The sequence below is a fragment of the Kogia breviceps genome, chromosome 6 (genome assembly GCF_026419965.1).
Source record: "Kogia breviceps isolate mKogBre1 chromosome 6, mKogBre1 haplotype 1, whole genome shotgun sequence".
NCBI lineage: Eukaryota > Metazoa > Chordata > Mammalia > Artiodactyla > Physeteridae > Kogia > Kogia breviceps.
Genome location: NC_081315.1, coordinates 56,271,407 through 56,296,786, shown reverse-complemented (window position 1 = coordinate 56,296,786; position 25,380 = coordinate 56,271,407). Strand labels below are relative to the sequence as shown.

Here is a 25,380-nt window from a genome sequence, read left to right as displayed (position 1 = left end):
ATTCCCATTCCACATTTCCTGTTTTATCAAATTGTGAATCACTATGTTGTACACCTGAAACTTATGTAATATTGTAAATCAACTATACCTCAATAAATTAAAAAAAGACTGGCATGGAAACAGACCTACAGCCTTTAGTCTGGATCTCAAACATCTTAAAAACAAAGGTATTGTGCAGATCTCAAAGACCAGGTGTGCTCTTGTTTGGGACTAACAAACCAGAATACATTATCAATTCTCAGATCTTATATTTGGACTGCTTCTCATGACTGGGAAATGACATAGTATCTCTGGGGCTGTGACTTGACTTTTCACTCCCTAATTTAACCTAATTTAAAACAGGTTGGAAAGGTTGAATATTTCAAAGGTAACTCTGATAAAAGGGTTGAATGTTATTTGAAACTGAATTTCAGTTTTAGGTTTCCTTTTTGTCCATCTCAGTGTCTTGAATGGAGGCATGCAAAGTCTGCATCACTGTGACAGAAGTATATTTGGGCATTTCACTTTCACCATCTCCCCTCCAAGGAAACCTGATGTTCTAGACAAAATGGACCAATACGTAGCAGTGGTGATACTCCTCTTTCTCTTCTACATACAAAAGAATTTGTTTAATACTTGACAATGTGAAAAGGAAGCCTAGAAGTTGGGCCTCATCCAAGAGTTGGGGCAGCCCATGGGTAGGTTTATAGCAGCTTCAGGTTTAGGGCATGAAGCCTGGAAGGGAGTAGTTAAATATTTTCTTCTTCTAGATCTCATATATATATATATATATATATATATATATATATATATATATGATTATATTTATATATATAATTATCTTTATACATTTATATATAACCTATATGTTATATTGACATATTTGTATATATAGTTTATATACATAAATTTACATTTCATGATTATTAAATTATATTATACATATATTTGTCTACATATTTTTAATTCACTGTACCTCTTCACTTTTCCAGCATAAATTGTGTTTTCATGGCTAACTCTTGTTAAAATCCCAGTCTCTTATGCTCTATTTCCTGCACTTGCATTTCAGGAACACAGGTTAATTTAGACTGTGCCTCAGGATCTCTGAGGTCTGTACTGGATTCCAGGACTTAGCTCAAGGATCCAGCTGCCTCATGTTGATATGGAATGGTCCAGGTATGGACAAAAGAATGTCAAATGTGAGGTATGCCAAAGGTCCATTTTAGCCCCAGCCCAAATATCTCCAGTTGTGGGTGCCAGAATGGAAATAATGATGCAAAATGGATATGTCTGAGTCAAAAGTGGTAAGTTAAATTCAACTTTAAACTCAGAGGACTATCCAAAGGAGGTAACTGAATAGTGCCTCCCCTTGTGACAAAGGCAGAAAGCATGATCCAGTAAGTTCAATCTCCTTTAGAGAAAAGCCTGTGTTAGGACCTGTTCTCTTTATTCATCTCAGGGTCAATCCCTTCCTAAATTCCCCTGGCCAGAGAGAACTTGTGGCCTGAGGAATCACGTCGTATAAATCTGCCTCTGTTTAAAATTCTACCCTCTCTGCCAAGGATTGGAGGGTAAGAGAAGTAGAATTTGTGGGAAGGAATTAAGATAAAATTATTGACCTCTGTGTTATGTCTCATAGCATGAAGAAAGTCACAAAAGTTTCATTATCTTCATTGATATATATGAGCAGTCAGACACCCATTCAGTGAGGACAAGGACTTTAGCTTCTTCACTGTTGTCTAGTAAAGTACCTGGTAAAAGAGCAATGAATATTTAGTGAAAAGTTGAATCAATGCATTGATGAAGCCCTTACATTCTGTCATGCTTGTCAGAGTCTCAGAGTTCATTTGGCTCTGATAAAGAAATTCCTCTGCATCAGGTCTCAGGGCAGATTAAAAGAGAAAAACCCATTCTAATGGGCTCAGATCCATGTGATACTCATCATTTTCATTTACAAATACATAGCAATTTGAGAAACAGAAAGTGTGACCCTATATACTGACAAATACTTGTCAGCTGGCCAACAGGTGCACTAGACCAGGTGAACAGATAACCCACTAGATAAGCCTTCTATGGTTGCAACATGCAAGAAAATCATTTACCAGACAGAGGAGTCTAGTTGTCTTTTGCACGCAATGGGTAGGTGAGTGTAGAGAACAAGGGATATACTCTAGGATTTTTCCTGCATTTCAAGTATCACAGGGCAATCACAAGTCAGTCAGAGTAAGCTGGGGTCAATGCTACCCCACCCACCCTGTGCAGCATTCCATTGTGTTCCTGTCAGAGGATCCATGGGTCAAATCACCTTTGACTTGACTCTGGAAAACCACACTGTCACCTGAAGAGGGCCGAAGGGGAAAAAAAAAATCATATAAATAGTTAACATTAATTTCCAGTGGGAATTAGCTCCTCTTCCACATGTTTTTTTTTTTGGCGGTATGCGGGCCTCTCACTGTTGTGGCCTCTCCCGTTGCAGAGCACAGGCTCTGGATGTGCAGGCTCAGCAGCCATGGCTCACGGGCCCAGCTGCTCCGCGGAATGTGGGATCTTCCCGGACCGGGGCACGAACCCATGTCCCCTGCATCGGCAGGCAGACTCTCAACCACTGTGCCACCAGGGAAGCCCTTCCACATGTTTTTGCACAAATATGAACTAAGTCAACAGGTGATCCTAGAAAAAGTACTACAAGCATCTTTCTGGACACCTGGCTGAACCTGATGCTCTACTTTCCCACTGAGTTATTAAAAAGCTAAACTTCATACCTGAAATCTAATAACTTTTAAAGATGTAAGAGATTATGTAGATTCATCTGTAAGGAAAGGCAATAGAAAAAGTATTCTTATCTTCATCCATGGCTCTCCTCACATTGTTTTGTGCCAATTTCTAGATGTATATACAGGATATGAGCCCAACAACCAAACAGGCAACAAAGCATCTTTAGTCTCCCATGAACATTCAGTCCTAAGAATAGACAAGTCAGTGTCACAAAAGAGAAGAAATCATTCCATTTTTTCACTCAAAAAAGTTCATTCAAATTTTAAAAGTATCCTCTCCTATTGAACGAGCTTTGGTTTTAGTTTTTATTTAGGTTTTCTTTGTAGTCTTTAAAAAAATCCCTTGTTTATATTCTCCAAACTCTCAGCTCCTTACTTTAGTTGATAATATTCAGTATTTCCTTTGGTGCTGTGAGGGGATTTGTTGGAGGAATAAACATAAATGTCCATGGCTAATAACAACCCAATTGTTATTATGTGTCAGGCTTACAACAACTCCATGAGGCAGGTTCTATATTAACCTGAGATTTGGAATAAATATTAAAGTAACTTAGAGTCTTGATTTACTTTTTTAAAAAAACTTCATTAACTCAAAATTGAACATTAAGCTAAGAACTAAAACTATGAACCTAGAAGAAATCCTACTAGAAAATCTTCATAACCTTGAGTAGGCAAATATGTCTTAGATAGACCAAAAAAAATCATGTTTTTGAAAGATGCTGTTAAGAAACTAAAAAGGCAAACCACAGATTGGGGGAAAATATTTGCAAAGTTATATCAATAAATAATTCTTACAACTAAGTAAGAAAAGGATAACCTGATTTAAAAATCATTTGAACAGACACTTTGCTAAAAAAGATATATGAATGGCACAAAAATGCATAAAAAGATGTTCAACGTCATTAGTCATTAAGGAAATGCAAAAGAAAACTGTCACGGAATACCACTGCACCCCCACAAGGATGGCTAAAATCCAAGAGTGACAATGCCAACTGATGGTAAGGATGTGGAACAATTATAACTCTCATATATTGGTGTGGGAATGCATAATACAACCATTTTAGAAAACAGTTTGGCAATTTCTTATATAGATATACACTTACTATATGACTCAGCATTCCCAATCTTAAGAAATTTTCCAGGTGACAATGAAAACATACATCCACCAAAGTTGTGTATTTTATTCATAAATTAGCTTTTAAATAATTGTCCCAAACCAAAAAAACCCAAATCAACTTGTGAATGGATAAACAAATTGTATTGTATTATTATATCTGTACGATGGAATATAACTTAGCAAAAAGAAAAAGAAAAAAAAGAAAGAAACAGACTCCTACACAAGCGACGACATGAACAAATCTCAAATCATTATACTGGTTGAAAGAAACCAGGCATAGAAGACTGCATATGTCTGACTGTAGGTATAGGAAATTCTGGAAGAGGCAAAACAAGAGTGACAGAAAGCAGGTCAATGATTGGCAGGGGCTGGGAGTAGGGGGAGGAGAATTGTGGGGTAGTGAAATCTTCTATTTCTTCATTGTGGTGGTGGTTACATGACAGGATACATTTGTCAAAACTTTTTGAACTCTACACTTAAAATGGGTACATTTTTATTATACATAAGTTTTGCTTCAATAAAACTGATGAAAAAATTCTAAGTTAATGTGCTAGGATTATACGAAGAGACATGAAAAAGTGGCTTCCCTTCCTGTATTCTTATGCACGTTACACTTACCCTAGGATTTTGGCATCAGGAATGGGTTTTTTTTAATAAGCTGATAACAGGGAGGGCACAGATACAGTCCAGAATTGTGCTGTCTGATCTAGGAGCCACTAGACACATGTGGCTATTTGAATTTCAATTAATTAAAATTAAATAAAATTTACAATTTAGTTGCTTAGTCACCCCAGCCCCATTTCAAGAGCCGAACAACCACATGTGACCGGTGGCTACTGTATAGGACAGTGCAGTTTTATAAAGCACATTTCCATTGTCACAGAAACTGGACTGTGCTGGCCTAGAAGACATTTTTGAATAAATTTCGTAAGCAAATAGCAAATTCAGGAATCTGAAAGACTTTGGTTTACAAAAGACAAGCTTTGTTGAAAGAGAGTGTGCTCTTCTCCCCCGCTCCCCGTTCCCCCTCCCCCTCCCCCCAGACCCCGGGTATTAAAATATCTAAGAGTGAGCGGTCAGCTTAGAGTCACACTGAACAGCGCAGAGGGTGCAGAGGATGAGAATCAGTCATGGTGGGTATCACAATTTTCAAAAGAAGGTTTCAGCCTACAAGAACATGGACTAGTCAAGATCAACAGACACCCAGAAGTTATCAGCAAATACAGAGAAAGTTAGGCAGACAAGGCATCCGTCTCAGAATGCCAGGAAAATATCCAAGGCCCCTTAAGCTTAGATCACCTTAGAAATGAAACCTCAGGGGAGTAAGAGGTCCTAGAATTTGACTTGGGAGCTACTTCAAGTAGACACGGGCTTTAAATGCAGATGCTCATGTTACCGTGAGTTGGCAAGACAAAGTTGTCAGCCAGCAATAAATATAGGCCTTGTAAATCTAACATGAATTCCGTTAGAGGAAAATAAAAAAGATATTATTGCAGCTCAAAAAATTCATCTAACTTTATCAAATCAGAAGTTTTCGGCCGGCTTGAAAGACTAGTGGTGTGCAGGACGCTATCCTGGACAGGGGCTGAGACGCCGCTTCCCCATCAGCGCCGGGCTCAGGATGCGCTCCTTGGGCCAAGGCCATGGCCTCGCGGCTGCAGCTGGAGAAGCCGGCCTGGAGCTGGGCGGAGACGGTGGGGGCCGAGGAGGTGTCGCAGGGGCACATATGGCCGGAGCCCTGTATCCGCGGCGTGTGCAGACGAAACTGCAAAGGAGATCCGAATTGCTTGGTTGCAATCGGTGAGCACATTTGGTTAGGAGAAATAGATGAAAATAGTTTTCATAACACTGACGACCCCAACTGTGAGAGGAGAAAAAAGAACTCATCTGTGGGCCTCACTAACCTGGGAGGTACTTTGTATGTCAACACATTTTTTCAAGTGTGGTTTCTTAACCTGGAGCTTCTGCAGGTGCTCTACTTATGTCCAAGCACCTATAGTGACTACATGATGGGAGCTGGTATCCAAGAAGAGAAAGATGAGCCTCAAAAAATGTGTGAGCATCTCCAGTACTTATTTGCCTTGTTGCAAATCAGTAATAGGTGCTACATTGATCCATCAGGATTTGTTAAATCTTTGGGCTTGGACACAGGGCAGCAGCAGCATGCCCAAGAATTTTGAAAGCTCTTTATGTCTCTTTTGGAAGATACTTTGTCTAAACAAAAGAATCCCGATGTGAGGAACATTGTCCAACAGCAGTTCTGTGGGGAATAAGCTTATGTAACTGTCTGCAATCAGTGCTGCAGAGAATCTAAGCTTTTATCAAAGTTTTATGAACTGGAGTTAAATATCCAAGGCCACAGTTGACAAATTTTATCTCGGAATTTTTGAAGGAAGAAAAATTAGGAAACAATCGGTACATTTGTGAAAACTGTCAAAGCAAATAAAATGCAACAAGGAAGATCCAACTCCTTAGTCTTCATTGTACTCTGAACTTACAGCTAATGCGTTTTATCTTTGACAGGCAAACTGGACATAAGATAAAGCTGAATACCTACATTGGCTTCTCAGGAATTTTGGATATGGAGCCTCATGTGGAACACAAAGGTGGGTCCTATGTGTATGAACATAGTGCAGTCCTCATACACAGAGAAGTGAGCGCTTATTCTGGTCACTACATTGCCCATGTGAAAGATCCACAGTCTGGTGAATGGTATAAGTTTAACGACGAAGACACAGAAAAGATGGATGGGAAGAAATTACAACTAGGGATTGAGGAAGATCTAGGAGAACCTTCTAAATCCCAGATATGTATACCCAAGTGTGGCAAAGGAACTCACTGTTCTCGAATGCATACATGTTGGTTTATAGACTGCAAACTCAAGAAAAACCCAACATAACTATTCAAGTACCAGCCTTTCTTCAAGAGCTGGTAGATTGGGATAATTCCAAATTTGAGGAGTGGTGTATTAAAATGGCCGAGATGTGTAAGCAAAGTGTGGATAAAGGAAAAGCAAAGCATGAAGAAGTTAAGGAGCTGTACCAAAGGTTACCTGCTAGAGCTGGTCTGTAAGATCTTCTGGGACAGGTGGTGCCCAATCTGGAGCTACTAGCTCCAGGTGGGCACCCTCACAACCTTATCTCTAAGAGCCTGACTAAGGCCTGGTTTAGAGCCTTGTGGGAGGTCTCTGGGTGGGGGAGACTAGGGTAGTGTAAAGGATGTAGCTTGCCATGTGGATGTGGCACATGGGGTGTGGTCACCCCATTTCCCTGGTTGTGCAAAGATTGCAGAGCATGCAGACAGACCTCTGTTGTGGCTACCCAAAAAAGAAACCAAGGAGCACTAGTGAATTTACAGACTAGTGAAAGTAACAGCCATTTATTGAGCACCTGTGAATCAGGTGCCACCAGGACCAGCACAAACTTGTTTTGTGATCTCACTCTCAGTGCCTATACATCTGTAGTCATTCTGTCACTTCCTAAGGCACTCTTGTCTTTATTGCTGAAGATCTGAGAAAAAAGTTTACCTGGGCACATCGCCTCAGGGAGCGCTCACCTCGTGAAGAAGCTCAGGGTAAACGCATGACTGCCAAAGCAACAGTGAGAGCGAATTGATGCCAGGAGGGAGACCTCAAGGAGGCTGCGGCCACAGGAGCCCGGAGTCCTGGCCCCTGTCAGCCTTCCCGAAGGACTTCAACTGGGCCCCTCAGGCCATGCTCCGGCTGAGCACCACCCACCTCACGGACTCTGTTTTGCCTCGCATTGCCTATCCAGTCGTCCTGTTGCCAAAATGAACTGAAGTCTGAAAACTGCTCATCAGGAAAAGGCATGGCCTCTTCTCTGTGGTTTTACTTGTCAATGACCACTATCTTGATAATTCCGTGTGGTTGACGGGGTCTTGGTACTCTGGCCTGAGCCTCTGAGGTGGGGGAGCCAAATTCAGGACATAGGACCACCAGAGACCACCAGAGCTCTTGTAAGAGGCAAGAGCTCTCTCAGAGATCTCTGTCTCAATGCTAAGACCTAGCTGCATCCAATATCCAGCAAGCTACGGTGCTGGACGCCCCATGCCAAACAACTAGCAAAAGAGGAACACAACCCCACCCATTAGCAGGGAGGCTGCCTAAAATCAGACTAAGTTCACAGACATCCAAAATACACCACCTGACATACCCCTGCCCACCAGAAAGACAAGATCTAGGCCCACACACCAGAACAAAGGCACCAGTCCCCTCCACAAGGAACCCTACACAAACAACAGAACAAACCTCACCCACTGGGGGCAGACACCAAAAACAATGGGAACTACAAACCTGCAGCGTGTGCAAAGGAGACCCCAAACACAGTAAGTTAAACAAAATGAAAAGACAGAGAAATATGCAGCAGATGAAGGAGCAAGGCAAAAATCTACAAAGGCAAACAAATGAAGAGGAAATAGGCAGTCTAACTGAAAAAGAATTCAGAATAATGATAGTAAAGATGATCCAAAATCTTGGAAATAGAATGGAGAAAATACAAGAAACATTTAACAAGAACCTAGAAGAACTAAAGAGCAAACAAACAATGATGAACAACACAAGAAATGAAATTAAAAATTCTCTAGGGCTTCCCTGGTGGCACAGTGGTTGAGAATCTGCCTTCCTATGCAGGGGACATGGGTTCGTGCCCCGGTCCGGGAAGATTCCACATGCCACGGAGCGGCTGGGCCCGTGAGCCATGGCCACTGAGCCTGCGCGTCTGGAGCCTGTGCTCCGCAATGGGAGAGGCCACAACAGTGAGAGGCCCATGTACCACAAAAACAAACATACAGACAAACAACAAAAACAAAAAACCAAAACAAAACAAACAAAAAACCAAAACAAAAACATTCTCTAGAAGGAATCACTAGCAGAATAACTGAGGCAGAAGAACGGATAAATGACCTGGAATATAAAATAGTGGAAATAACTACCACAGAGCAGAATAAAAAAAAAAAAAGAATGAAAAGAATTCAGGACAGTCTCAGAGACCTCTGGGACAACATGAAACACACCAACATTTGAATTATAGGGATCCCAGAGGAAGAAGAGATAAAGAACGGGTCTGAGAAAATGTTTGAAGAGATTTTAGTTGAAAACTTCTCTAACATGGGAAAGGAAATAGTCAATCAAGTCCAGGAAGTGAAGAGAGTCCCATACTGAATAAATCCAAGGAGAAACATGCCAAGACACATAATAATCAAACTATCAAAAATTAAATACAAAGATAAAATATTAAAAGCAGCAAGGGAAATATAACATACAAGAGAATCCCTGTAAGGTTAACAATGGATCATTCAGCAGAAACTGCAAGCCAGAAAGGAGTGGTAGGACATATTTAAAGTGATGAAAGGGGGTTTCCCTGGTGGCGCAGTGGCTGAGAGTCCGCCTGACAATGCAGGGGACAAAGGTTCGTGCCCCGGCCTGGAAGATCCCACATGCCGCGAAGCGGCTGGGCCCGTGAGCCATGGCCGCTGAGCCTGCACGTCCGGAGCCTGTGCTCCACAACAGGAGCAGCCACAACAGTGAAAGGCCTGCATACTGCAAAAAAATAAATAAATAAAAATAAAAAAATAAAGTGATGAAAGGGAAAAACCTACAACCAAGGTTACTCTACCGAGCAAGGATCTCATTCAGATTGAAGAGAGAAATTAAAAACCTTACAGATAAACAAAATATAAGAGAATTCAGCACCACCAAACCAGCTTTACAGCAAATGCTAAAGGAACTCTTCTAGGCAGGAAACACAAGAAAAGGAAAAGACCTAGAATAACAAACCCAAAACAATTAAGAAAATGGTCATAGGGACATACATACAACATACATAACTACCTTAAATGTAAATGGACTAAATGCTCCAATCAAAAGAAATAGACTGGCTGAATGGATACAAAAACAAGACCCATATATATGCTATCTACAAGAGACCCACTTCAGACCTAGGGACACATAGAGACTGAAAGTGTAGGGATGGAAAAAGATATTCCATGCAAATGGAAATCAAAAGAAAGCTGGAGTAGCAATTCTTATATCAGACAAAATAGACTTTAAAATAAAGACTATTACAAGAGACAAGGAAAGACACTACATACTGATCAAGGGATGAATCCAAGAAGAAGATATAACAATTATAAATATTTATGCACCCAACATAGGAACACCTCAATATATAAGGCAAATGCTAACAGCCATAAAAGGGGAAATCAACAGTAACACAATCATAGTAGGGAAATTTAACACCCCATTTTTATCAATGGACAGATCATCCAAAATGAAAATAAATAAGGAAACACAAGCTTTAAATGACACATTAAACAAGATGGAGTTAGTTGATATTTATAGCACATTCCATCAAAAACAAGAGAATATACTTTCTTCTCAAGTGCTCATGGAATATTCTCCAGGATAGATCATATCTTGGGACACAAATAAAGCTTCAGTAAGTTTAAGAAAATTGAAATCATACCAAGCATCTTTTCTGACCACAATGCTATGAGATTAGAAATCAATTACAGGGAAAAAACCGTAAAAAATCACAAACACATGGAGGCTAAACATACGTTACTAAAAAATCAAGAGATCACTGAAGAAATCAAAGAGGAAATAAAAAAATACCTAGAGACAAATGACAATGAAAACACAACGATCCAAAACCTATGGGATGCAGCAAAAGTAGTTCTAAGAGGGAAGTTTATAGCTATACAAATGTACCTCAAGAAACAACAAAAATCTCAACTAAAAAACCTAAAAATCTCAAATAAAAAACCTAACCTTACACCTAAAGGAACTAGAGAAAGAAGAACAAACAAAACCCAAAGTTAGCAGAAGGAAAGAAATCATAAAGATCAGGGCAGAAATAAGTGAAATAGAAGTAAAGAAAACAATAATAAAGATCAATAAAACTAAAAGCTGGTCCTTTGAGAAGATAAACAAAATTGATAAACCATTAGCCAGACTCATCAAGAAAAAGAGGAAGAGGACTCAAATCAATAAAATTAGAAATGAAAAAGCAGAAGTAACAACAGACACTGCAGAAATACAAAGCATCCTAAGAGACTACTACAAGCAACTCTATGCCAACAAACTGGACAACCTGGAAGAAATGGACAAATTCTTAGAAAGGTATGACCTTCCAAGACTGAACCAGGAAGAAATATAAAACATGAACAGACCCATCACAAGTAATGAAATTGAAACTGTGATTAAAATCTTCCAACAAAAAAAGTCCAGGACCAGATGGCTTCACACGTGAATTCTATCAAATATTTAGAGAAGAGCTAACACCCATCCTTCTCAAACTCTTCCAAAAAATTTCAGAGGGTGGAACACTGCGAAACTCATTCTATGAGGCCACCATCACCCTGATACCAAAACCAGACAAAGAAACTACAAAAAAAGAAAATTACAGACCAATATCACTGATGAATATAGATGCAAAAATCCTCAACAAAATACTAGCAAACAGAATCCAACAACACATTAAAAGGATCATACACCATGATCAAGTGAGATTTATCCCAGGGATGCAAGGAGTCTTCAATATATGCAAATCAATAAATGTGATACACCATATTAACAAAGTGAAGAATAATAACCATATGATCATCTCAATAGATGCAGAAAAAGCTTTTGACAAAATTCAACACCCATTTATGATAAAAACTCTCCAGAAAGTGGGCATAGAGGCAACCTTCCTCAACATAATAAAGGCCATATATGACAAACCCACAGCAAACATCATTCTCAATGGTGAAAAACTGAAAGCATTTCCTCTAAGATCAGGAACAAGACAAGGATGTCCATTCTCACAACTATTATTCAAAGTAGTTTTGGAAGTCCTAGTCATGGCAATCAGAGAAGAAACAGAAATAAAAGGAATCCAAATTGGAAAAGAAGAAGTAAAACTGTCACTGTTTGCAGATGACATGATACTATACATAGAGACTCCTAAGGATGGCACCCGACAACTACTAGAGCTAATCAATGAATTTGATAAAGTTGCAGGATACAAAATTAATGCACAGAAATCTCTTGCATTCCTATACATTGATGATGAAAAATCTGACAGAGAAATTAAGGAAACACTCCCATTTACCATTGCAACAAAAAGAATAAAATACCTAGGAATAAACTTACCTAGGGAGACAAAAGACCTGTATGCAGGAAACTATAAGACACTGTTGAAACACATTAAAGTTGATACCAACAGATGGAGAGATATACCATGTTCTTGGATTGGAAGAATCAAATTTGTGAAAATGACTATACTACCCAAAGAAACCTACAGATTCAATACAATCTCTATCAAATTACCAATGGCATTTTTTATGGAACTAGAACAAAAAATCTTAAAATTTGTATGGAGACAAAAAAGACCCCGAATATCCAAAGCAGTCTTGAGGGAAAAAAACGGAGCTGGAGGAATCAGACTCCCTGACTTCAGACTATACTACAAAGCTACAGTAATCAAGAAAATATGGTACTGGCACAAAAACATAAATATAGATCAGTGGAACAGGATAGAAAGCCCAGAGATAAACCCACACACCTATGGTCAACTAATCTATCACAAAGGAGGCAAGGATATATAAGGGAGAAAAGACAGTCTCTTCAATAAGTGGTGCTGGGAAAACTGGACAGCTACACATAAAAGAATGAAATTAGAACACTCCCTAACACCATACACAAAAATAAACTCAAAATGGATTAGAGAGCTAAATGTAAGACTGGGCACTATCAAAATCTTAGAGGAAAACATAGGAAGAACACTCTTTGACATAAATCACAGCAAGATCTTTTTTGATCCACCTCCTAGAGTAATGGAAATAAAAACAAAAATAAACAAATGGGACCCAATGAAACTTAAAACCTTTTGCAAAGCAAAGGAAACTACAAACAAGACGAAAAGACAACACTCAGAATGGGAAAAATATATTTGCAAATGAATCAATGGACAAAGGATTAATCCCCAAAATATATAAACAGCTCATGCAGCTCAATATTAAAAAAACAAACCACCCAATCCAAAAATGGGCAGAAGAGCTAAATAGATACATCTCCAAAGAAGACATACAGGTGGCCAAGAAGCACATGAAAAGCTGCTCAACATCACTAATTATTAGAGAAATGCAAATGAAAACTACAATTAGGTATCACCTCACACCAGTTAGAATGGGCATCATCAGAATTCCTACAAACAACAAATGCTGGAGAGGGTGTGAAGAAAAGGGAACCCTCTTGCAATGCTGGTGGGAATGGAAATTGATACAGCCACTATGGAGAACAGTATGGAGGTTCCTTAAAAAACTAAAAATAGAATTACCATAAGACCCAGCAATACCACTACTGGGCATATATCCAGAGAAAACCGTATTTCAAAAAGACACATGCACCCCAATGTTCATTGCAGCACTATTTATAGTAGCCAGGTCATGGAAGCAACCTAAATGCCCATCGACAGACGAATGGATAAAGAAGATGTGGTACATGTATACAATGGAATTTTACTCAGCCATAAAAAGGAACTAAATTGGTCATTTTTTTGAGACGTGGTTGAATCTAGAGATTGTTATACAGAATGAAGTAAGTCAGAAAGAGAAAAACAAATATCACATATTAACGCATATATGTGGCACCTAGAAGAATGGTACAGATCAACCGGTTTGCAGGACAGAAGTTGAGACACAGATGTAGAGAACAAACATATGGACACCAAGGGGGGAAAGAGGCAGGGTGTGGGGGTGGTGGTGGGATGAATTCGGAGATTGGAATTGACATGTGTACACTGATGTGTATAAAATGGATGACTAATAAGAACTTGCTGTATAAAAAAAAAGAAAATGCCAAAAAAAAAACAACCCTACAATGATGTATCAGCTCACACGGGTCAGAATGACCATCATCAAAAAATCTACAAACAATAAATTCTGGAAAGGGTGTGGACAAAATGGAACCCTCTCGCACAGTTGGTGGGAATGTAAATTGTTACAGCTACTATGGAGAATAGTTGGAGGTTCCTTAAAAAACTAAAAATAGAACTACCATATAAAGCAGCAATCCCACTATTGGGCATGTATCCTGAGAAAACCATAATTCAAAAAGAGTCATGTACCACAATGTTCATTGCAGCACTATTTACAATAGCGAGGACATGGAAGCAACCTAAGTGTCCATTGACAGATGAATGAATAAAGAAGATGTGGCACATATATACAATGGAATATTACTCAGCCATAAAACCAAATGAATTTGAGTTATTTGTAATGAGGTGGATGGACCTGGAGTCTGTCATACAGAGTGAAGTAAGTCAGAAAGGGAAAACCAAATACCGTATGCTAACACATATATATATGGAATCTAAAAAAAAAAAAAAGTTTCTGATGAACCTAGGCGCAGGACAGTAATAAAGACACAGAGGTAGAGAATGGACCTGAGGACACGGGGAGGGGGGGAGGGTAAACTGGGACAAAGTGAGAGAATAGCATTGACATACCCTACCAGATGGAAAATAGATAGCTAGTGGGAAGCAGTTGCATTGCACAGGGAGATCAGCTCAGTGTTTTGTGAGCACCTAGACGTGGGGGATAGGGAGGTTGGGAGCAAGACGGAAGAGGGAGGGGATATGGGGATATATGTACACATATAGCTTATTCACTTTGTTATGTAACAGAAACTAACACAACATTGTAGAGCAATTATACTCCAATAAAGGTGTTAAAAAAAAAAAGAAAAAACGGTATTCTGGCGCAGCTCTGTTGCCATTAATTGTCTTGTTTCTTTAATGTTCACAAATGTGTATGAACAAACTTTCCCCTGCCCTTCCTTATTTATAACCCATTAATGCCAACTTATTCACTATACAATTACTGTGTAAATCAACAGTAACTTAATGTGTAGCATTCTGTATAATTTTCATTATCATGTACTTTTAAAAATGGGAAGCTCTTAATAAATTATGAGGTTTAGGTTTAAAAAAAAGAAGTTTTCATGCATTTTCTAACGACTCAAAATAAGAAATACATTTCCTATCCCTGCCTCATATACATTCATACATATATAATTCAAAGAAAAATTTACCCTCGTTACTCGCAGTGTGGTATATTTTCTATCATAATCTATTTTATTTCATTTGAAAAAAATATTGGTCAAGATTCAGTAAATTAGTCTCATGATCAATTAAAGGGTAAAAATCCATTTATAAATACTGTGAAATAAATTTTCATTTGGAAAGGAGACTCAGAATGAGTTAGCATAAATGCTATTGAGTAAGAGTTATATTATTTCATTCATGTAATCATGTCATTTTTTGCAAGATGAGAGTCATGGGATTTTAGTAAGTAGATCAGTAAAAAAGAATGATGTAATTCTTCTCAATCGTTACAAATTCTAATCTGGAAGAGGAAAGTTCAAGGAGTAGAGAATGGAAATGAAAGGTGGTTTACTGCTTTCTCCAAAACTAGTTATTTATAGATGAAAAGAAACAGCTGATGGGGGAAAAATACACCATTAAATTTAAACTAAAGTAGACAGTGAGAGAAAGTGATTAATGGATTTTGTTACCAAGACTTTAAGTGAGAAGGGGAAAGGGAAATAATGTGCGTGGAGTACCTACTAGCTATTGAAGGTTGAAAGAAGTATACAGCAAAGTGAGGAATCACCTGAATAAGCCAAGCTGGTCATTCCCAATACAGGCTTAAGGTCTAGTTCTCTAACTGGAAATTTAATTTTGTTGGGCCCCTAAACTTGATCAATTGCTTGAGGATACTCACACTAACCAAGCACTAACCAAGATTGTCCTATAAACCAGATGCCAACACATATATTTATAATGGGAAATGAAACTCCTCAGCCAGCCAGACACTCTCTCTGGATTGCCCATTCTCTGCCTCTAGAGTGATATTTTTTTTTTAGGGTGTGTTTCTGGGATCATCCATACCAGAAATCATCAGGATTTGTTGAAAATTAAAAATTCTCACCTTGATCCTTCAGAATGAGCCTTCTGGGGTGGGAAAGAGAGGGAAGGGGTGGAGATCTGCATTTTTAACAACCACCCCAACTGAATTCTGATCACAGTAAAATGTTTGACAAATACTGGTCTAGGTCCTTGGGGCTAAATGAATTCTAGATGAGGAGGCTGGTAAATTCATTCATTTCACAAACATTTATTGAGTACTTAAATGTGCCAGGTTCAGTTCTAAGATATTTTACTTATTGTAGCTATGTAATGCATTTTAATATCTGGTAGACCAATCTTTCTTAATTACCTTTCTTTTCTAAAATACTCCTAGCTAGTCTTACATATTTCCTGGGGGGCTGTGTTTTGTGGTTGTTAATTACTTGGGCTTTAGAGTTAGATGCCCTTAGTTTGAATATCAGCTCCACCATTTATTGTCCACAAACCCTAAGAACTCTATCACAAAACAGCATCCGCTGAACATGAGCTCATGATTGATATTTACAAAACACTAGAGGAAAGTTCCCATGTGTAAGTAGGATCTATTTCTGGATCCTTTACTTCTGTCTTACTGATCTATTGCTGTGGCACTTCCAGATTGTTATTATTCAATGGACTTAACAGTAAATTTCACAGTATGAATGGGCAAGTCCTTCTTTATTACTATATTTTTCAATTTTTCTTTGTTATTCTCATTCACTGTTTTTCTCTGGAAGAACTTGAATGTAAGTTTCTTGGGTTAAGACACTGAGATTCTGATTTGAATTGTCTTACGCTTGGGAAAAGGTAGCATCTGTACAGTGCTAATTCTTTCCACTCAGCAACATGCCATGTGTGTCTCTGTCCAGTCCTTGTTTTATGTTCCTAAAATTTACACCTTTTTTGGAAAACTTGATTCTTATATTTATTTCCAAATATTCATTGAATTTTCTTACTGGTTATCAAAGAGCTATAGCAAAACTATCTGTTTTTGTATGTGTCTGGAAAACTGCCACCTTGTTGAATGGGTTTATAATTTCCAATAGATTTTCCACTAATTTTTAAAAAACTTCCCTCATAGATGATTATGCCTGAACATAATAACAATACACTTTCTCCTTCCAATACTTATAACATAACATTTAGAATCTTATTTTGACAGAACTCCCAGAGCCATTTTAAATAATAATGAAAAAAGAGAAAATTGTTGCCTCTTCTTTTGCATTTCAGTGAAAGACTGTGCTATTAGGATGCCTTTAGCTGCAAATAATAGAATTCCCTCCAGAAGAGGCTGAACTTGTAGGTCTTCCGAGTCAGCTTTTTGATAATGTATATATATAGTTTTGCTTTTCCTTGATGATATTAAGATGGTTGCTGGGTCAAAAAGCATACATTACATTAAACTTATCATATAATGTCAAATTATTTTCCAAAGGGTTACACACCCACTAGTAATTTGTAAAGGTTTATGTGGCTTCACATTTTCACTGACACCTGGTAATATATTTCTTGATTTTTGGCACTATATGGTCCGAAAAATTCAAAATTGGATTATTTTGAGGTTGAGTATCTTTCCAGATATTTGTTCATCAATTGTTTTTCTTCTTATTTATTTATTTATTTTTAAAAATATTTATTTTTGGCTGTGTTGGGTCTTTGTTGCTGTGTGTGGGCTTTTCTCTAGTTACGGCGAATGGGGGCTACTCTTTGTTGTGGTGCGTGGGCTTCTCATTGCAGTGGCTTCTCTTGTTGGGGAGCTCGGGCTCTAGGCATGCGGGCTTCAGTAGTTGTGGCACGCGGGCTCAGTAGTTGTGGCTCATGGGCTCTAGAGCACAGGCTCAGTAGTTGGGGTGCACGGGCTTAGTTGCTCCGTGGCATGTGGGATCTTCCTGGACCAGGGCTCAAACCCGTGTCGCCTGCATTGGCAGGCAGATTCTTAAACCACTGTGCCACCAGGGAAGTCCCCCTTTTTCTTTAAATGCATATTAATATCTCTTGCTTGTTTTTCTTTTCTATGTTTATTTTCTTTTTTATCTATATTCTTTTAAAAAAACTATTCTCGATTAAAAGATTTCATTCGTTTTATATATATATAGTAAATATTTTCTACCAGTTTGTAACGTGTCTTTTCAGTTTCTTAATGGTGTTTTTTAAAGAACAGATTTTTAAAAATACTTTTCTTATATTTAATTATCAGCCTAATTCTTAATATTTCTTTGTATAAGAAATCCTTCCCTACTGTGAGGTTATAAAACACTTTAAAATTTTGCCTTTTATATTTATCTTTTAATTCCTCTGAAGCTAAATCTTGAGAATGGCACATTGTGAGAATTTAATATTATTATTTTTTCCATATGGATAATGAATTGTTCTAGTTGGATTGTTGAAACATCTGTCTTTCCCCTTAATGGTTGAAATGTCACCTGTATCATATACTAAATTTCTGTATTTATGTTGGGGCTCTTTCTAGTTTCTCTCTTCTTTTCCATTGTTCAACTGGTTCATCTCTGAGCCCGTATTATACTGTCTTGATAACTATAGCTCTCTACAGTCCTTATCTCTAATAGAGTGAGTCTCCCAACTTGTTCTGCTTTGAAACTTGGTTGGCTCTCTTTGCAAATACTTACAGTTTTGTTTTCTTTTTCCCAAACTTTATAACTTTATTTTGGCTTACTTAATTAGCTAGGACCTCCATTACAATGTTAAACAGAAGTGGCAGCCTTGAACACATCTGTCTTAATGAGATGTATCATGTTATACCATTAACAATGATATTTGCTGAAATTTTTTGGTAGATATTCTTTAACAGGTTAAGGAAGTTTACTTCCCTTCTTATTTCATTAGAGAGTCCTTAATTTTTATCAAGATAAGTAATTATTGTTATCAAAATTTTTTCTGCCTCTATGGAAACAATCATATAATTTTTCTTCTTTAATCTATTAATATGGTAAATTCCATTTATTGATTTTCATATGTTCATCCATCATTGCTTTCCAGGGATAAACTATACATGTTGATGGTGTACTATTCTTTTTATGCATTGCTAGATTTGCCTTTATTCTATTTTGCTAAGAAATTTTGCATCTTTGTTCATGGATCATGTTATCTAGTAGTTTTGTTTGTTTGTTCCTTTATCTCTTTTTTTTTGTTTTAGTATCATGGTTATACTCCTTCTTAAATGAGTTTGGGAGTATTCTCTCTTTTCCTTTCGATTCATTAGAAAAGTAAAGGGGATATAAAGTAAAGTAAATGTCCTGTCATACCAAGTTGGGTAAAACACACCTATAAAACTATCTGTTATTGGTGTTGTCTGTGGAAAGGTTAAAAAAATAATAATTTTAGGATTTTTCAATCTATTGAGTTGGCCAAAAAGTTCAATTGGGGTTTTCCATATTTCTTCTGACTCAATTTTAAGTGAAATATGTGCTTTTCCCCTTATTTTTAATATCATCTCTGTCTTCAGTGTCCATCAGTTTCACCACAATATGTCTAATTGTAGATTTATTTTTATTTGTCCCACTGGATAATACATTAAACTTATTTTATCTAGGGGTTTGTGTTTTTTTTTTTTTTTTTTTTTTTTTTTTTTTTTTTTTTTTTTTTTTTTTGCGGTATGCGGGCCTCTCACTGCCGTGGCCTCTCCCGTTGCGGAGCACAGGCTCCGGACGCACAGGCTCAGCGGCCATGGCTCACGGGCTTAGCCGCTCCGCGGCATGTGGGATCTTCCCGGACCAGGGCACGAACCCGCGTCTCCTGCATCGGCAGGCGGACTCTCAACCACTGCGCCACCAGGGAAGCCCGGGGTTTGTGTTTTTTAATACTACTTGAACATTCTCAGTTATTATCTACCTCTTCAAACTGTGAAAGTGAAAGGCAGATACTAAGCTTATTCCACATGATATTAGCAGATGAATTAAATGAAAGACAGATATCTATGTTTATGTCAGATAACATAAGCAGCCAGTGTGATGGCAGCAGCAGTAATTAGGGAGAGAATTCTGGAGTAGATGTGTATTGGTTTGAGTGCCATGAGATTCAATTTTCCCTTCCCATGAGAAAAATGTTCCATAGCTGCCAAGTGTGGAGGAGTTACCTTTTATTGTATTAAGGGGTTTATTGTAATAAATTTAAAGGGGCAATTTATCAGATGGTAGTTAATTTGCTTACTGATTTTACGTTTATATATTCTTAACTTTTATTTTTGGAGGTACAAACTGTTGAATCTGAAGAATTCAAGCATCTTTTCACTATTTTCTTTCATGGAAAAGGAGGTAAAGCCTTGTGAACCGATCATAATAAAGATGGTTAAAAAATCAAATAATCTGTTAAAATTAATGCCATCTATAATATTACATTGACACAGCATAAACATTTTCAGAGAAAATGCTAAGGTTAAGAAAGAGGATAAAACTTACCCAGACAATTAACAAGTACTATTTTCACATGAAACTTCTTTTTAAAAATATAGGAGTCAGTTTCCATCTCCACTTTTTTTACTCTTGACATTTCTGAGCTCATTTCCAGGTCAAGATAGGTAGTAATATTGCCATTATTTCCAAGAATCTATGACAGCAAACAGATTTTCCTGCCAACTCTTTTCCTTGGTTTTTGAAGTCTATTCAGAAGGGGAAGAGCATGTTTATCAATCACCAGTAAATGTAAAGCTTATAATTATACTTCTCTTTTTCCTCACAGGTCTTTCAATGCCTGAACCAAGGCTTGTACATAGTAGGTATTCAAAAAATGTATTTGATGATAAAGAAATAGAAATCAAGAGAAATCCAGAGAGAAAAATGATACAGAGTTATCCTTTTCTATTTAGAACAGAACAAAACAGCTGAATCCTTCAGAAGGAATAAATGCATCTTGCCTTCCAATTTGAGACTTCTGTTGTGTTGTCTCCCCTCTGAAGTGGTCTCATCCTGAGAAAAGTCCTAGAGTAGTAGGACCGGGGGCCAGACTGCCTGAATCCAAAACCCCAGGTTTGCCACTTGTTAGCTTGGTGACCAGACACAAGTTGCTTGAATTCCCTGTACCTCAGTTTTCTCATCCGTAAAATGGGGATTATAGTACTTCTCTCAATGGCTTACTTTGGGGATTAATTTAGTTAAATGCATGGGAAAATAGAGTAGTGCCTGGCACATAGTAAGCAGTCAATAAATGTTAGCTACTTTTACTATGGACACTTATACTTAAGAAAATTAATTAAAAAGAAATTCACAGATTTCTTGGTGTGGTAGTAGAGGGTGGAGGGAAAGAATTTTTTTCCTTTTTTTTTCTCTTGTACTTTCACGTGGTTCACCTAGAGTATAATTATTAACTTATGATTGTACACTCTGAAATGCAGAATTTAATAACTGCAAAGTTTTTCTTTTTTACTTCTACCATATTTCATGGAAGGAGAATACCAGAACTTATATAGGGAGAATTGTGATATTATTTCTAAATGATACGGAGAGTGTGTATAGATTATTTTTCTTTCTTTTTTTTTTTTTTGCGGCACGCGGGCCTCTCACTGTTGTGGAGCACAGGCTCCGGACGCGCAGACTCAGCGGCCATGGCTCACGGGCCTAGCCGCTCTGCGGCATGTGGGATCCTCCTGGACCGGGGCACGAACCCGTGTCCCCTGCATCGGCAGGCGGACTCTCAACCACTGCGCCACCAGGGAAGCCCTGTTCTCCTTACTTTTAATTTATCTTTAAAGACACCATCTAGGAAACAAGTTTAGCGTTCCATATGATTGCAGAACCAACAGCTAATTGCTTGGCTCTGAGATGAAAAGTAGAGGCAAGATGCCATCATTTCTTCCTTCTCGTTCATGGTGGCATGGTGTTCATGGAGGCAAGAGCGACTTTCTTGAAACCGAGATGCAACCTCCGCGTGACATTCTAAGCATCAGAACTCTAAGGTCAGAACTGATATTCAGTTAAACAAACTTGCTATCTCTAGCTTAAGTAATAACAAGTATGACAGTAGAGATTGAGCACATATGTAGAAACCAGAGCACGTATCTTATAGGTTTCGTCCCCTTAGCTAAGATAGTAGGATGCAATGGAAACCTGAAAACTGTTTAAAGAATTCATTGAAAATTTTTTTCTAGGTTTAGTCTTCTGATGCTTTAAGATGACAGAACTAGATTCCTTCCTTTGCTACTGTCACCTGTAGTGGTAAGTGCCTTTTTGGGGGTGGCCTTGGATTTCTCATAGTCTCATTGTAAAGAGGTAGGAATTATACAACATAGCACCTCTATTTCTTCACGGAACCTGTTTTGTTAAAAGGGGCATGTAGTTGCTCAAGACTATGAAATTAGAAGAGAGGTTGCTCATGAAGGTATTCGTATTCAAGGGGGAAGGGTATCTGGCTCATCTTGCAGTAGCCCCTGGAATGAGTTGATGGAGAGTTGGGGGGTAGGGGGCCACAGAAGTAGATCGCGTCTCAAAGTCAGTGGGGGGGGAATGGGGGGTGGGTCTTATCACCCAGACAGTGGTTTGGTGATGAAGTCACAGGGCTGCAGAGCCAAGCCATATATTTAGTCTTGGTGTTTTGTCAAAACTCATAAGAGTTAGTGACCTGACATTAGCCGAGGTCTTCCTGGAAAAAATGGGAGGGTGAGCTCACAAAATCCACACTCTGACCTCACCCTCTCCTCAGGGATCCCTCTTGGCACCCAAGGCCCACAGGTGAGTACATTTGCCATTTATGAGTCAGAGCCTTTAGTGTCCAGGGTTGGCAGTTCACTCCCACCTCAGTCCTTCCCTTACTATATTAGAACAGTCTCTCACATTATAAATTATGCTACTTTATCTTGTCCCTTTAAGGCAAACTTATTTAAAATATCAGGTTCTGGATTAACAGTATCTTTTCTTTGATATTTCCATCCCTGTGGAGTGTTTACTCAGTCGTGTGCTAATGATCAGTTTCGTGGTCCAGCATCTCAGGGTAGCTTTCTGTGTCAGGGTTTTATTTTTTAAATGTGGGAACTGATTCTTTTAAATCTAGGAATTGTTTTTCATTAAATGACCTTCCAAGTTTGAATCTCATATATGAGTTACCTCTTTTGAGAACAGTTGTAACTCACTTTACCCAGGAGGCGTTTTTTTTCATTATTTTACTTTATTTTATTATTATTTAAAATTATAGGTGATTTGCAACATTATTTTAGTTTTGGGTGTACAGCATAGTGATTCAGTATTTTTGCAGATTATACTCAATTGTAGGTTATTACAAAATGATGGTTACAATTCCCTGTGCTATCTACAATATATCCTTATTGCTTATCTATTTTATACAAAGTTTGTATCTGTTAATCACATATCCCTAATTTGTTTCTCCCCTCTTCCCTCTCCCGTTCAATAATCACAAGCTTGCTTTCTATATGTGTGTGTCTGTTTGTTTTGCATAAACATTCATTTGTATTATTTTTTAGATTCCACATGTAAGTGATAGCATACATTATTTGTCTGTCTCTGACTTATTTCACTAAGCATAATATTATCTAGGTCCACCCACAATGCTACAAATGACAGGATTTCATTCTTTTTTATGACTGAGTAATATTCCATTGTATATATACCACTTCATCTTAATCCAGTCATCTGCTGGATTACCCACCCAGACAGGTATTTGGGATGATTCCATATCTTGGCTATTGTAAATAGTGCCACTGTGAGCGTTGTAGTGCATGTATCTTTTTGAATGAGCCAGTAAGCATTTGCCTACTGTTGTTGTGGATAAATAAAAACTGGAGTAGTAAAACCATACTTAACATGCCAGGTGTTTATAATATTATTTAAAGAAATTCTGTGTAATTCTTTATATAAAACCAAAAAAAATTATAAAGTAAACAATTTTTTGTAAAGCAGTAAAGCTAATTTATTTACCTTGAGATCAGATTTTTATATTTTAGGTTTTCTTAAACATGAACCTCCATATTTACACTGATATAAGAACTTATGCATTTTTTTCACGTGAGACCTTTACTGCTCAGGTATTCATAGTCCACTGTCATTTTAACCCTAAAAGAAATGTATACATTATATTATTTCCCTGAGTGTCAGTCTTCTTATCAGAAAAATGGAGATAATATTACTAAAATCAACGGTTTGTGGTAAGGGTTGTATGAAATGGATAATGAATGTTCAAGGGCTCTGTAAATAGTAATGTATTATACAAACATGGTATTGTTACCTGAAACATCACTATCGTTTCCTCTGTGTGTGTGTGTGTGTGTGTGTGTATAAATAGTCCTTTTGTCAACCTCACTGATCTGAGTACTGTCAAACTGGGGGCAAACTGATAATTCTAAATCTTTAATATCGCAGAGATTATTTTGTAAAATCAACTTCGTTGACATTCTCTGAGCCTACAACGAGTACATGGCAATTTGAAGTATTTAAGCAGCCAAGTCCTTTTGCAATCAATAGTGTCTTTGCTTACCTTCCCCCTCCCCATGTCCTCAAGTCCATTCTCTAGTAGGTCTGCGTCTCTATTCCCATCTTGCCCCTAGGTTCTTCAGAACCATTTTTTTTTTTTTTAGATGCCATATATATGTGTTAGCATATGGTATTTGTTTTTCTCCTTCTGACTTACCTCACTCTGTAGGACAGACTCTAGGTCCATCCACCTTACTACAATTAACTCAGTTTAGACATTCTTTTCTAACAAGGCAGGAAGCAGCAGGACAAGAGCGTCTCCTCTGTGCCTCTCTAACACTTTTACATTCATGACTTCCTGTCTGCTTCTGCTCAAGTCACACGACCAATCCACATTCTCTAATTATTGCTTTGCTCTTTATCTTGATAAGGCAAAATAATTTTTATTTTCTAAAAGAGAAATCTTTTCCTAGTTGCTTTAGCTTAATTGAATTTCCTATTTTTCATTCTGTGATTCCAGTATTCAAAATGTGTTTCTCATCTGGAAATAAAGGAAAAATTTTAAGGTTAAAGATTAGGCTTGATGGAGCTTGCAGGGTATAAGAGTGAAGAGAGAAAAGAACATGCAAACCAGAACATGACAGTTTCCCATAAGTTTCTCTGAGAAATGCAGGAGTCATCTGCCCAATTGCAACATCAACACTATCATTAAATATGCAGCAGGATGATAACACAGAGTATGAGCTTGGCCAGAAACCACAAGCCCTGGAACAGGTTCAAACCAAACACAGACAGGAAACCACCCACTCAGGCATGGAGAGGTTAGGTGCTCCTGAGCACAAGGCAAATGTGCCCAGTGACTGACAACTCTCCTTGGTGAGTCTGACTAGTGCCTCTGAACTTACTTACATCTGGGGAAAAAGAGTAAGTGTATCCAAAAACATTTTAGGAAAAAGTGAAGACATAAAAGATATTGTAACTTAGAAATCTAAAATGTCTAATATTTTACTATTTTTAAGGGACCCAAATCCCCTAATAGTTTTAGTTATTTACTTAGCTATATTGCTGGAAACAAGTTTCAGTAAAATGTTGTGTAGTATGGGTTGTAGGTCGATAATTAAGACCTTATTTTTACTTAACCATGGGAAAGTTTTAGTTAAATTGTTACTATTGGCCTCTAATGCTCAAAT

The 25,380-nt window shown here is 37.9% G+C and overlaps 1 pseudogene; it reads left to right on the top strand.

The window, feature by feature from the left end:
- The first annotated feature begins 5,513 nt into the window (after positions 1-5,513).
- On the top strand, positions 5,514-6,942 carry LOC131757998 (ubiquitin carboxyl-terminal hydrolase 48-like; annotated as a pseudogene).
- Positions 6,943-25,380: the final 18,438 nt, after the last annotated feature.